This window comes from Solanum tuberosum, unplaced genomic scaffold (assembly GCF_000226075.1).
Source record: "Solanum tuberosum cultivar DM 1-3 516 R44 unplaced genomic scaffold, SolTub_3.0 scf00174, whole genome shotgun sequence".
Taxonomy (NCBI): Eukaryota; Viridiplantae; Streptophyta; class Magnoliopsida; order Solanales; family Solanaceae; genus Solanum; species Solanum tuberosum.
The window spans coordinates 436,450-451,625 of record NW_006239103.1 but is presented as its reverse complement, the minus strand read 5'-3'; positions in this window follow the sequence as shown (position 1 = coordinate 451,625).

The window sequence follows — 15,176 nt, the reverse complement described above, 5'->3', positions numbered from 1 at the left end:
TATTCAATCTCACTTTGTATTTTCATCTCACTTTTGTATTCATATATTGTTGTATTCAACATATAGTTCATGATCGATTAGTTACATTAACTTAATGGGATACAAATTATTGTATGCATTCAAACAGAAAAAGCAGCTACTAAACTATAAAAAAAAAACAATTTCATTCGTTATACATTATAATTTGGATACAAAACATCCGAAAAAAGCTATAAATCCCAATGCATACAAAGATTTCATTGATTCAATCAGGAAAAAAAATAACACTCTTGTACTCAACATATACGAATATCTCATCCAAACAGATAAAAAAATTGAAAAAAATACCTGATTGTTTTTCGATTGTTCACTGGATGTGACAAATTTATAGCTGTCAATTTTGAAAAATTTTGTTTCAAAAATATGTCGTATTCAACTTGAAAAAGCTTTGAAAGTTATCAGATGAATGATTCGGAAGACAAACTAAATTATTTTAATTTTTTTTTATGTTCTTAAAAAGAAAGAAAAAAAACGCTCGACGGAAAGATGGCTATTTATGCTCTTTTCAAAATGTAACTGATTTGTATTTAAAATCTTTTTTACCTTTTTTGAATTCTTTTGTTCCATGATTTTCTCTATTCTGTTATTAATTATTTGTATTCTTTCAAATTAAATCAAAATAAAATAAAATACATAACTAATCCCTTAACAAACTAAAATAATGACATTTTTAATAAATAATGAAAATCTTGCTAAAGAGTCCCACTAAAAGCTAATATATTGCTATTTTGAAAATTTTCCCTTTTCTCATTCCTTCTCAATGTTTTCACATAAATGTTCATAAATAATTTTATTCCTAAAGAAACCAATATTCACAAAGATTTAAAATATAAAAAAATGTATTTCTCATTAAAAAAAACTCTAAATAAGAAGAAAAATAGTGGTTTATATTTATGTGGACCAATTATTAATTTTCTTCTTTTTTTATGAGTCAACTTTGATATAATTGTTGACCATTAACTTGTATTCTTGTATATTATTGCCTCAATCTAAAGCATGCCTTTGTATGGACAAAAAATAATTAAAATAACTATTATATGATACTACTATAAATAATTTTTTCTATTTTATAATTATTCAAATCTACAATTAATGATTGAGACATTAACATTATTTCCAGTTTAAATCATAATTGACTATGATATTATAACTTATAAGTAAAAAATATTAAAGCTTGTCCAAATTTATTAAGAAAAATTGATCCTCTTGACATAATAGTAAGTTTACAGTATGACCCATTCTGTATAGTGGATTACAACAATCTAGTAAATAGTAATAGTCAAAGAACTTTAATTTTGTAAGTCAAAGTTGTATAAGGAGTGTACTTGGTCAATTTTAAGAGAAAATATATTCTTCTTTTAAAATTGTCTACTTAGAGTGAATTTTTTTTCCTTTTTTGAAGTCTGTTGCAATAAATGAGTTAAATATAAATAACAAATTAGGAAAAAAAATTCATTATATTATAAATTTTGGTAGTAAAGTTGGCATTCATTGCAAAAATGGAATAAACATAAAGGAAGGAGGAGGGTTATACCATGAGTAGCCTATAAATTCTCTTCACATTTTACAAAATTATAGTACACTTTTTTCTACCATTTTTTACTTTGAGAAAGTTTTGGTATTCATACTTCAAATATGAATAATGCAAATCTTTCTCCTCCGTCATCTTTATTACGTTGTCGTGTATTTCTTCGATGTCCTTTATGCTATGGAGCGTTCCGTACTCATATGGAATTCATGAATCATGTACGAACTACTCATCTATTATTGTCTGAACGAAATATCATTCTATGTTCTCATGCATATGCATCCAATACTTTGTCCCCAGCAAATCCGCTTGGATCTAACCTTGCAGCCCCACAACATGCGAGCTCACAAAATGTTATCCAGCATTCTTCTGGATATCCATCAGGTACTCTTTTGCGAGAAAATATGCTATCAGCTCAATCTACAACCCCACAACATGCGAGTCCACAAAATGTTATCCTACGTCCTCCTTTATATTCGTCTGGACCTCTTTTGCTAGGAAATCTATCATCAGTTCAGCATGCGGTCCCACAACATGCGAATCTACAAAATGTTATCCAACGTTCTCCTTTATATGGATCAGGTAATTTTTTTACAGGAAACATGTCATCACATCAACCTACAGCCCCACAACATGTGAGTTCACGAACAAATGATAACGTTGTTATCCCGCCAACATTATCTTCGAATCGTAACAACCCGATAAGAAGTGACAGAGCACCACCAATCGATTGGCAACCAATGGCAAGAAGCAACAGAGTTGGAGGTCCAAATTCAACATTTCTTAACTCAAATGAGTCTATTATCGATTGTACAAGACCATTGATCAATCAATTGAATGTTCGTGTTTCAGCAAATGTTGATGAATCAATTAACATAGCTGACGAACAAAATGATTTGGACTTGACCTTGAGACTTTAATTAGAGTAAAAATTATGTGAATCTTCTTTGTAAGGGGGAGTCTAAGAATGTGCTAAGTTTGAAGTCATTTTTTAAAAAAAATTATTTCTATATGTTTGTCTAGTAGAAGAGTGTCTAAAAGTATAAGTTTGTTGTTTTGTTTTATTGTATTTTATTTTTGGTCGGATAGAGTGAGTGTCTAGAATTGTCTTATTTCGGAGTCTGTTGTTTTATTTATCTAATATATGTCTTGATTTAAATTATCCAAAATCAATTTTTTCGGTACAAGCATTTCTCTATTTTTTTTGTCGAGCATATTTTCAAAAATAAAATTACAATATTATGTGTTATTGCTATTGTTTTGTTCTCCATTATATCTATCATGATTGCCTCATAACTGTATTTTGTTTTTTCATACTTCTTTTATTATGCTTGACTTGAACTCAAGGCCTATCGAAAACAACTTTTCTACGTTCACAAAGTAGGGGTAAAGCTATAGAAGTACCACTTTTCTCAGGCATCACTTATGTACTTATAATATAGATATGTTATTGTTGAACTTAAGTTGTCACTTGATGAATTTAATTTGATGTACCTTAAATTTTCGCCCTCCAAAAAAGTATCCAATTTTTTTAAAAAATATTTGACTTAACATTATGTTTAAGTAAAAAAGAAAGATTTTTAAAACACGTGGTCTAAAATAAGTCATAAATTGTGACTAACCAACTTAAGATTAGAAGTCCCACATCGGTTAAACACAAGAGAGATGTTGGGTATTTAAGTAAGCAGGCCTTACTAACTTGTGACACGTTTTAAAGTCGTGCGGGCCCAGACCCAAAACGGACACTATCACTAGCGGGCTGGGCCGTTACAAATGGTATCATAGTCATTTTTGTGTCAGCCTTGTCGATGTGTGCCAGAGTTCAACTGAGTTTAGGCAAATCTAGGTAAGGCGGGGCAAACCTCAATGTTGAGTATAAGCAAATTCCATACGGTGGGGCAAACCTCAGCGATGACGCTAAGTCCATAAATGGGGTGTATGTGACGCTCCAACTTAAGATTAGAAGTCCCACATTGGTAAAACACGGTATAGATGTTGGGTATTTAGGTAAGCATGCCTTACCATTTAGTGATGCGTTTTAAAGTCGTGTGGGCCTAGGCCCAAAGCGGATAATATCACTAGAGGGCTGGACCATTACATAAATGTTTGTGTGGCTATAAATCATACCATTATGGGTAAAATTGATATTTTAAAGTTAAATTGTTATTAAGGACCGTTTGGACATGTGATATGAAATCAGATTGATATGAAGTTGAAGTTTTGTTTGAGCATGTATTTTGAAATTTCTTAAGTTGTATCTTTTTTATAGACATGAAAATCCCACATGTTGTGAAAACTATATAAAAAAATCAATTCTTTCTACAATCTTACCAAATGAGCAAATCACATTTCATAAACAAAATATCGGAATATCCTAAAATGCGGCATTGATAAATCACATATTTTCATGTTCCTTTTATAAGTAAATGTTTGTGATTACAAACTTTCAAATACACATAATTTATAAAGATTCATAGTCAACAATAGTAGTAACTAGTTATTCTTTAATATAATTCATTTCACATGGTACAAACAATCTCTTCACCCAAGCATAAGCTTTTTTTTTTGTTTTATAAAATTTACAATGATGAAACTTTTTAATCGAAATATAAATTTTCGAATCAGGTTTTATATTTTTTTTTAAATCATGATTTGGAATCTCAAATCATGCATTTTGGAGAATTTCAAATTATGATCTCAAATCGTATGTCCATATAATGACTTAAAAATTATGATTTGAAATAATAACTTCATATCGCATGTTCAAACACAAATTAAATATAAAAATATTATTTTAAAAAAAATTGACTATAAAATAAAACGTGTCACATAAATTGAGACAAAGAAAAATACGTATATGATTAATGTTGAGACGAATTTGAGTTTATAATTTTTTATTTTGGTTTATTTGGTTGTATGAGATTAATATGGGGGGTCATTCTATAAAGTGGTGTATTGATTGAAATTTTTCCATCCTTAATAACAGGTCTAGGTTGTGAGTAGGTGTATGTATATAGGTTGGATTGATTTATTTTTTGATTAAAAAATAACTAAATCAATTATGTCAATTAATTAAATCTATAAACCAAATCAAATCAACATAAAGTCGATTTTTCATTTTCGCTTTTATTTGGTCCTTTCGATTTTTCTAACAATTATACATTGATTGAAAAAGAGATCAAATGTATTTTGACTTACCTGTATGATAGGCTAGAACTTTAAAATGTTATGAATAGAAATCTTTAGAAAGAATAAAAAATCACATGAGTACAAAATACTTTCATTGAAATATCAATGTTCAATATGCTAAATTTATAAGATTAAAGACTATTGTCAAACTGAAATCTATAACAATGTAATTGTACGGTTCAATCTGAATACAAAATAAAATATTTACACTAGTATATGTGTGTGTGCTAAATTTATAAGATTAAAGACTATTGTCAAACTGAAATCTATAACAATGTAATTGTACGGTTCAATCTGAATACAAAATAAAATATTTACACTAGTATATGTGTGTGTGCTAAATTTATAAGATTAAAGACTATTGTCAAACTGAAATCTATAACAATGTAATTGTACGGTTCAATCTGAATACAAAATAAAATATTTACACTAGTATATGTGTGTGTGCTAAATTTATAAGATTAAAGACTATTGTCAAACTGAAATTTATAACAATGTAATTGTACTGTCCAATTTGAATACAAAATAAAAAATATTTACACTAGTGTGTGTGACTTTTTTTTATTTGATTTATCGATTCATTTTAGCTATATTATTTCGATATAAAATATTATAGAAATTGCTAATTTTTAGCAGGCAGCTTTCTACTGTCTTAGTAAGTTTACCTAATGCGACTACTAATTAGTAGGTTCACTACGTTTTAAATACCACAAAATTTTAATTTCCTTAGACACTATTATTTAAATATGTACTCAATTTTTCAATTTCATTCTCACGTTTATTTACTTCGTAATAACTTTAGACATGTAATTCTGAAAGACAAACAAAAATGGTGAATGGACTTTGAACAAAATTATCTAAAGTTTTTACAAAAATGATTATATTCAGCCACATGAATGAAGTTTAGGCAAAATTTACTGAATTTAAATCATACGAAACATTATATAATTAAAATTATTTTGAAATAAATAGACTAGCAGACTCGAAATATGGCTTAAATGGTGGTTCCAAAGTGAACATTTGTATGAATTTCAGTACCAATTTTGTAATTTACTCATTTTCATATTAATTGAAAGTTTTTTGTTTTTGGAGGATTTTACCTTTTTATTTGTTTTCTTCTCCTTTGAAAGCTTTCCCATTAAAAAGTAAAGTTTTTATTATTTATAAATTATAATATTCTACAGAAACTAATATTCACAAAGAATAAAAATATAAAAGGTGGATTTTTCTTCTTTTTTTTCCAAATAAGAAGAAAAATCGTGATTTATAATTATGTCAACCAAATATTAACTTCTCTTTTTTTTCCATGAGCCAACTTTGATGTAGTTATTGACCAATACTTTGTATTCTTGTAAAATAAAAAATATTACCTCAATATTAATCATGATTTTGTATGAGCAGAAAATAATTAAAATAAATTATATATGTTTACTTCAATAAATATTTTTTACTATTTTATAATTAGTCAAATCTACCATTAATATTAAGATAAATTAATATTATTTTCAGTCAAAATCATAATTGATTATGATAATATCACTTATAAGTAAGACAAGTATAGCTTGTCAAAACTTTATAAAGAAATTTGTTTCTCTTAAAAATTACAACAATTTAGTGATAATTAAAAAAACTATAAATTCAAGAGTCTAAATGCATTAAATATAGATTAATTGACAAAAAAATTCTTGGTTATATAAGGACTCACTTGATCAATTTTAAGAGAAACATATTTCTTTTCTAAACCTTGTCTACTTAGAGAGAAAACATATTTTTTCTTTCTGAAATGTGTTTCAACAAATTAGGAAAAGAAAATCATTAGATTATATATTTTGGTAGCAAAGTTGTCACTCATTGGAAAAAATTCTCTTCATATTTTTAAAATTATTGCGCATAATTAATTGTTTTTTTAATATCATTTCTTACCTTAGAGAAATTTTTCGTCATTCATACTTCGAATATGAATAACCCAATTTTTTCTCCTCCTTCATTTCATGTATTACTTCGATGTCCTTTATGTGATGGAGCATTTCGTACTCACATGGAATTCATAAACCATGTACTGGTCACTCATCCGTCAAGACATGAGCAAGATATCATCTTACGTTCTCATGTATATGCATCCATTATTTTATCGACAGAAAATCCGCCATCAGCTCAACCTGCAGCCCCACAACATGGAACTTTTTTTCAAGGAAATCTGCCATCAACTCAACCTGCGAACCCAGCACATGCGAGTTCGCAAAATGTCATCCTACATTCTCCTATATTTGCATTAAATACTATTTTTTCAAGAAATCTGCCAACAACTCAACCTTCGGTCCAACAACATACGAGTTCGCGAAGAAATAATGGTGTGGTTATTTTGTCAACATCGTCATCGAATCGTAATCACCCCATAAGAAATGACAGAACATCTGCAATCGATAGACAACAAATGGCAAGAGGAAACAGTGTTATGCCGATAAGTAGGGGAAGAGCACCGCCAGTGAATATGCTACAAATGGAAAGAAGAAACAGAGTTGGAGATTCAAATTCATCTTTAAGAAATTCAAATCAGACTATTGTTTATGGTACAAGACAGTTGATAGATCAATTGGATGTTCCTGTTTCATCAAATGTAGGTGAACTAGTTAACATAGCTGAAGAACAAAATGATTTGGACTTAAACTTGCGGCTTTAACTACAACAAAATTTATGTGGATCTTCTTTGTAAGGGGGTATCTAGAAATGTGCTAAGTTTGGAGTCTTTACTTTTATTTTCTATATGTTTGTCTTATAGAAGGGTGTCTAAAAGTGCAAGTCTGTTGTTTTATTTTATTTTATTATTGGTCAGACATGGTGATGGTTTAAAATGATGTTATGATTGGAGTCTGTTGTTTCTTTCATCAAATATTTATGTTGATTTAAATCATCTAAATCAATTTATTTTCTTAAATATAATTAATTTCGTATAGTATTACTCAGCAACAATATAAACTTTCGGTTATGAAATTATATATGATACGTTACACAATGCTTTTTACATTGTTATTTTAACATCAATTCACCTATCCCGCATCCCGCCCAAAAAAATCATTCGTATGAAAAAGAAACGAATATTTATTTTTCTCATTTTTTCTATTTTATAAAATCTAATTGAAGTCTAAGATGGTTAATTTAGTAGGATTCAATCTATGGATCATTCTTCAATAATAAAGTCGTAATTAAAATTCAAAAAGAAATTAGACTATTTTATTTCATTAATGAAACGAAACTCATTCACAGTATAGTTAAAGCCTCATTATAACGTTATTTTATTACAATGGCATATTTTTTTCTCTGTAATCAATTTTTCATGTTATATTTATTTCTCTAGACATCATTTTCTTTTCTTGTTCCCATTTCTATGTTTGCCCATGTATGTGGTTTAAGCGATTTTTATTATTTTCACAGTAGTTTTCAGCAAAATTAACAAACTGAAACACCCCAAAAATGAAAAACAAACGAGCGCAACAATTTTGTCTCTCTCCCTACTATAACAGCCTGTATGCTATTTTAGCGGCCCCCACTATAAAGATTTTTTTTGTCATAGCGGGATCACCGCAGCGGCTCGGCCTCACCATGGAATCCCCGGATGTATATAAAAATACAATAAATTACTCTTTACTCTTATTTGGGAGATTCTTTAACCGACAACCATCAATATGAGCTATGTAATGATATATCGTCTCGCTCACGCTGCCAAAACTTTCTTATACCTTGTCGAGGTATAGAACACATCAACTAAGTGGATCCACTAAACCTCTGCTCGAAAGCAATAAGAAAAAATTTAAAAAGTATGATCATTTACCCATGTTGACTACATGGTTTATGAGGAATGTGAGTTATTTGAACTCATCCCCATATCGATGCTCAATACTACTCCCAATAAATATATACTCATGCTCAAATGTATAAAAATACTCTTTCTCAATTTGAGGTAATTGCTCAAAATATCCTTTTAAAAGAGGTGACTTCTCTGAAATAACTCTGAACTCATTACACGTTTAGAAATCAAAATTTCTCTTTTCTTAATGTAAAAATGATAAATTCGGAGTTTAATAGTTCCCTCAAACTTTACTCAAAATGTATTTTAAAATTTCTTGAAAACTCATTTTTACTTTCTCAGAAAATAAATTTATGATAATTGTTTGATTAAAAGATTCTCAACAATAACTCAATGAATACTCAAATAATAGGATTCATGCTGAAATATAGACATGAACGAATCAACTCAATAAAAGTTCTTGAACGTGCATTAAGACATGTGATTAGGATATGTCAGAATTTTAAAAGGTAAATGGACCCTATGTGAGTTAATACATAGAAGGGAAACGTGGTCACAACTTAAAGGAACATGCGTCAGATGAAATAAGGAGAGGTTGGTCCAGCGACCCACTGGACACAGGGCGCCAGGCCTTGAACTTCAGTAGTTAGGCCTGGGCGTATTGCTGGCCCGCCGCCTTAGGCCCTGAACTACTAAAGTTCAGCCTTGACGCTTTTATGGTTGCGCCGCCCCAACACCCCGATGAATTTTCAAACTTAAATTAGGACCCCAAATTAGTTTAGAATTAGGAAATTGTTCCTAAACTCTTCTCGTTTCTTAAACTCAAAACTAATACATGAGAACTTTTATACAATTCCTTTAGAAAACATAAATTTATTAAATCAATAGGGTTCATGCGATACTAAGCATGAACGACACTAAAAGATTCACAAAACAAAAGAAACAAAATCTCAATTGTTAAAGAATTGAATTCAATATCAAGAACTACAAATGGATCCTTTAGTTGTTACGATTTCTTGAATAAATTGAGATGTAGGTGTTAGGAAGAATAAGTTAAACACTTTGAGAAGCCTTACATACCTGGAAAGAACAAAGGTTCTTGGTGAAAATCAATGGATCTTAACGCTTGAAACCTAACTTTTTCTCCTCTTAGAACCTTTCTCTAACTTCTCTAAGTGTTAAAGAATGTGAAAAGATGGTTTAACGCTTATTAGACCTTTAATTGGATGAAGAAAAATGTGGCTAGGCTTAGAGGGATATGAAAAATACCAAACTACCCCTCTAACACTAATTGAGGTGCCTTAAAAGAGAGGCTTCACTAAAACGAACATAAAGTTTTACTTCGAGCTCGAAATTAAGCAAACTTGGCGGCGTTGAAAAGGACTCGAAGACTTTTAATTTGATAGGTCATGGGCCACCTAATTATATATGTGCTAAGAGATATAATCGTTTGAAGTTGACCCAAAACTTAAAACTAATGGGTGACTTGCACAAACCCCTCTTTATCCCTTTTCAAAGTCTGAGATGTTACAATATTCATGGGCTAACACACACGAAAAATTAAAAAAAAAATCGTCTAATTCCTGTAAATTAGCCTCTAAGTGCCAAAAATGACTCAAAAAATGGTGAGACTTTACATACTGATTCCCTGACTACTTACAGAGGGTTCCGTAAAGGTTTCACAAAGAAATCATTCAGAAGCCATATCACCAAAATATTCATAGACTAACACACACGAAAAATTGAGAAAAATAGCTCAATTCCTGTAAATTAATAATTAAATACCCAAAAATGACTCAAAGATGATGAGACTATACATATTGGTCCTCTAACTTCCGACGGAGGTTTCCATAAATGTTACGAAAATAAATCATTCGAAATCTATATCACTATGATATGTATGGGTTAACATACAAAAAATTGAGAAAATCGTCCAATTCTTGTAAATTGACCCTTAAATGCTAAAAAAATGACTCAAAATGGCAAGATTTTATGTACTACTCCTCCAATACTCTACGGAAGGTTCCATAAAGGTTTCACAAAGAAATCGTCTGAAAGACGTATCACCAAAATATTCATGGGCTAACTCCCTACAAATTGGTAAGACTGTAAGTACTGATCCCCCAACTCCCTAAAGAGGGTTCTGAGGTTTCGCAAATCGTCTGGAAGTTGTATCGCCAAAATATTTATGGGCTAACACACACAAAAATTGAGCAAATCGTTGAGTTCCTGTAAATGGGCCTTAAATACCCAAAAATGACTCCAAAATGGTGAAAGTATTGCACATATTGCTCCTCCAACTCCCTACGGAGGGTTCCCGGAACCGTTTGGAAGTCATATCATTAAAATATTCATAGCCTAATATCTACGAAAAATTGAAAAATCGCCTATTTCTTATAAATTGGTCCCTAAATGTCGAAAAATGACTCAAAAATGGTGAGACTATACGTATTGCTCCCCCAACTCCCTACAGAGGGTTCCGTAAAGGTTTCACAAATAAATCGTCCAGAAACCATATTATCAAAATATTTATGGGCTAACACACGCGAAAAAACATGTGATATCCAAAAGTCAATGCTGTAGTATCAACTTCGGCCCAACAACCTTGTGGCTCATAAAGCCCAAAGTATAATAGACTTTAACTAGTATCAACTTCAGCCCAACAACAATTTTCTCCTTCTTTAATTTCTATTTAATATTTCTATCCTCAATTCACAAAATAATTTTTCTATTCCCCCTTTTTCATTATGGGTGTGTTGCGTACAATTTTCCAATTACTTCATATTTTGAGCTGTTAAAATATTTTCGTATTTGATCGTTGAATATGCTACTCCCTCTGTTTCAAAAAGAATGACCCCCTATCCTTTTTAGTTTGTTTAAAAAAGAATGACCTCTTTCCTTTTTTGGTAACATTTTACTTTCAACTTTCCACGTGACATGTTTAAGACCACAAGATTAAAGGGCAATTTTGTACATTTGACATAACTTTAATTTAGGGCCACAAGATTCAAAAGTCTTCTTTATTTTCTTAAACTCCGTGCCAAGTCAAACTAGGCCACTCTTTGTGAAACGGAGGGAGTATTTCTTTTCTATTGTATCACTATCATTTAAATGTGTCTTTGTTATTTTGCCTCTATTAAAAAGTGCAATTTGATTATTGCTCTTTTAGGAGTCTAGGCTGTGAGAATTAATTAAAGAAAATAGACAAAATTCAATTTATTTTTATTCAGCCATCATTTATTATTTTTTTGACCAAAAAAAGTTCATTCATTTTCACATTACTGTAGGTTATAATGGAGTGACAAGTTTCTTTGAAAAGAAAGAATTGTGCATCCAACTCAATCATATTTGATGGAGCCAATAAAATTAAAAGGGAAATTTACCTAATTTTTCTCCAAATGATTTTTTCCCCAATTTGTAAATTTTACTTTTTTGTTCTTATAATCAGAGTTGTTTGTAAATTTTTGTGAGTTATTTGGAGTGAAAATTGTGAAAACGATTTATTGAATTTCAGAAAGTTGTAACAATTTTGAAAAGTATGTTGTCTTGGAAAACAAGTTTCTTTAAAATGATTTTCCTATTGAAAGTACGGAAGTCACGTTCCACAAGTGACATTTTTTATTGACTTTGTTTTAATTTTTCAACGCTCTAACACATTTCATCTTCACTCTCACCCTTTTTTCAGAAAACATGTTTTTCATGAAAAATATCTTCCTTCGTACCAATCACACCCTATAAAAATGAAATACTATTATGATTGAAAACCTGACAAATTAACACACACTACGCAACATAACAAAATGGTTCTCTAAGAACAAATCATAAATGATATACCTATTGAACTTTGTATAGTAAGTGAGAACATATTTTTTTTTCTCATCCGAGGTCTGAAGCCCACATTAGAGCTTCGACTAAATTTGGATCACACACGGCAAATGACAACATATTATTATTTTCCCACCTGATGTCGGAAGTCACATTGAAGCTCCGACCAAATTTGAATCGCACACAGTAAATGATAACATATTATTGTTATTTTCCCATCCAATATCTGGAGCCCACATTGGAGCTCCGACTAAATTCGGATCACACAGTAGATGATAACATATTGAATAAAGTATGTTATTATTATTCTTTATAAAAGATTAATATGTAGAGGTGGTTCAACAACTATATTAGTGATTATTATTATTCTACTAGATAATTATCCTATTATTGTGTGGGCACTAGTCTATTTCATGATCATGAAGATAAAGCTAAATATATTGGAACTATTTGTGTATTAGATAATGATTGTTTCAAAGACAAAAAAGATATAATGGACGGTTCGAATTTAGTTATAGAAAAGAAAAGAATTAAAGGTTGGGTAACTTTTGCAAATAGCCATTATAATAAATTTAATTATGTTCCATAGCTATAGTTTGCATATTTACGGGCTGTAGTTACAGTTTAAGCTGCTTCGTTTGTATAATTCGCAGGTTTGTATGGTTCGCGGGTACATTTGTATAATTCAGTTATTTTTGTATAAATTCGAAATAACGAATTTATACAATTACAAACATCAAAAGTGTAAACAACTATCTAAATTATATTATACAAAAGTTATACAAATTATATTATACAAATTCCAAATTATACAAATGTGCGAATTATACAAAACAAAAAAGTTAAGCCACATAATTATAACTAAAAGTAGGTCGCGAATTGTAATTAAGACAAACTATAATCATGTTAACTAATTAGCTAGTATATGTATGCTTATACGCGTAATTTTGCCTTAAAAAGAATGATCTAAGTGAAGCTGGAGAATTAATAATTCAGCTTTTTGTTATATATGTTATTTTGGTTCAAAAACAATATCCTAAAAAGTGAACAAAATGAAAAAATATGGAGCTATGACTTGAATATTATCTTTTCTATTTTGGCTGCTATGCTTTTTCCTTTTCCTTTACTTAAAGTTGCCGTTTGACAATGAATACTTTTCATTTTTTAAATTTATTTTGGAGTTGAATTTCAAAAATTATATTTGGCCATAACATTTCAAAAATATTGAAATTGAAAATCAAAATTTTTAAAAATATCAACTCACTTTAAATCATTTACAAAAATTTAAATATAATTTTAATTTATATCATAATCAAACACAATTTTAATTTTCAAATACTATTTTTTATTTTGAAAAAAATTCTTGTAAAATTTCACAATTTTTATTATCAAACGGGGTGCTTGAACTCTACTGTAATCACATGACCAAAAATATTTTCTTTCTACTATGGAAAAAAATAGTATAGTATAAAATACGATACATTTTGTACTGTATTAACAATAAAATTATATTTTATCCATAGCACTATTAATAGATCCAGAAATTTCTGTTAGAAGCATCCAATGTTTGTTGTTCCAATAATTGACAAGTTTTTGACAAACCAATGCAACAGACATACCATATGTGATTTATTCGAGAATATCACGTAACGATAAATATATTTTTATTTTTAATTAAAAATTTTAGTTTGAGCTTGAAATATAAAGTTGTTTTTGATAGAAAATAAGTGGAACTTTCAACATAAGCTCGAATCAATCAATCTCAAAGTGAAATTTTTTAGTTTGAGTCTGAATTAATTTATGTCAAGACATATATTAAATATTGAATGAGGAAAAAAAAAAGACATGACATTTGTGTAATTTTTTTTCCCTTAAAACCCATTGAAACTTTTTTTTTTTGGAATATTTTATTGTATTCAAGGCAATCATGTGCCCAAATTCATTGTATATAGTATTTAGGTATGATATTTATAGTCACATTGTGATTCTTTTATTTCGTGTCTTGATTGTCACAGCTATTTCATTTCATATTTGGTGTCGTATTGTTTGGGAAGAATAACATTTATGTGAAAAAGTTTTTAATTTTGGAAAAATATTTTTTAAATTATTTTTCTGCCACAATTCGAAATTAGAGGTCTTTGCAAGATGCAACACTTATAAGAAATAAATACAAACTCGATTATTCTGAAATTCGATAGAATTTTTTTTTTCGTATTAAAATTTCATACACCTAACTAGACATATCTTATGGATTATATCATCAAGTGCAACATATCATATAATTATAAACTCATATCGAATCAACAATTATCCATGAGATACAATTTATATTCATAGATATGACGAAAGCTAATCCCAAATGGTCAAACAAATCACGTAGCTTGTATAATTTCATAATTCTGAAACCTAACATTATAAAACAACTTCGTATAAAATAATAATAATACAACATACGCAATATAATTAGATTTCGAAATCGTTTCTTAATAATAATAAAAAACATGTAAAGCTCAATGTCACACTCCATGAAAATAAAGAGCAGTAATATTTAAAGCTGTCTCAATAAATAAATAAATAAATAAAAACATAAATTAAGTGCATATAATTGATGTACAACTGCCCCTTTGACTGTCACCACAAAAAAAAAGGTCTCATTTTCCTAAGCGCAAATTAGCATCATTCACAGTGTTTTTTTTAATCCTTATGTTAAATTTCGATTAAATTAAAAAATTATGGAGTATTAAAATTAAGACCTTTTTTTTCGTTGATAAAAATGACTTCGGGATTCAA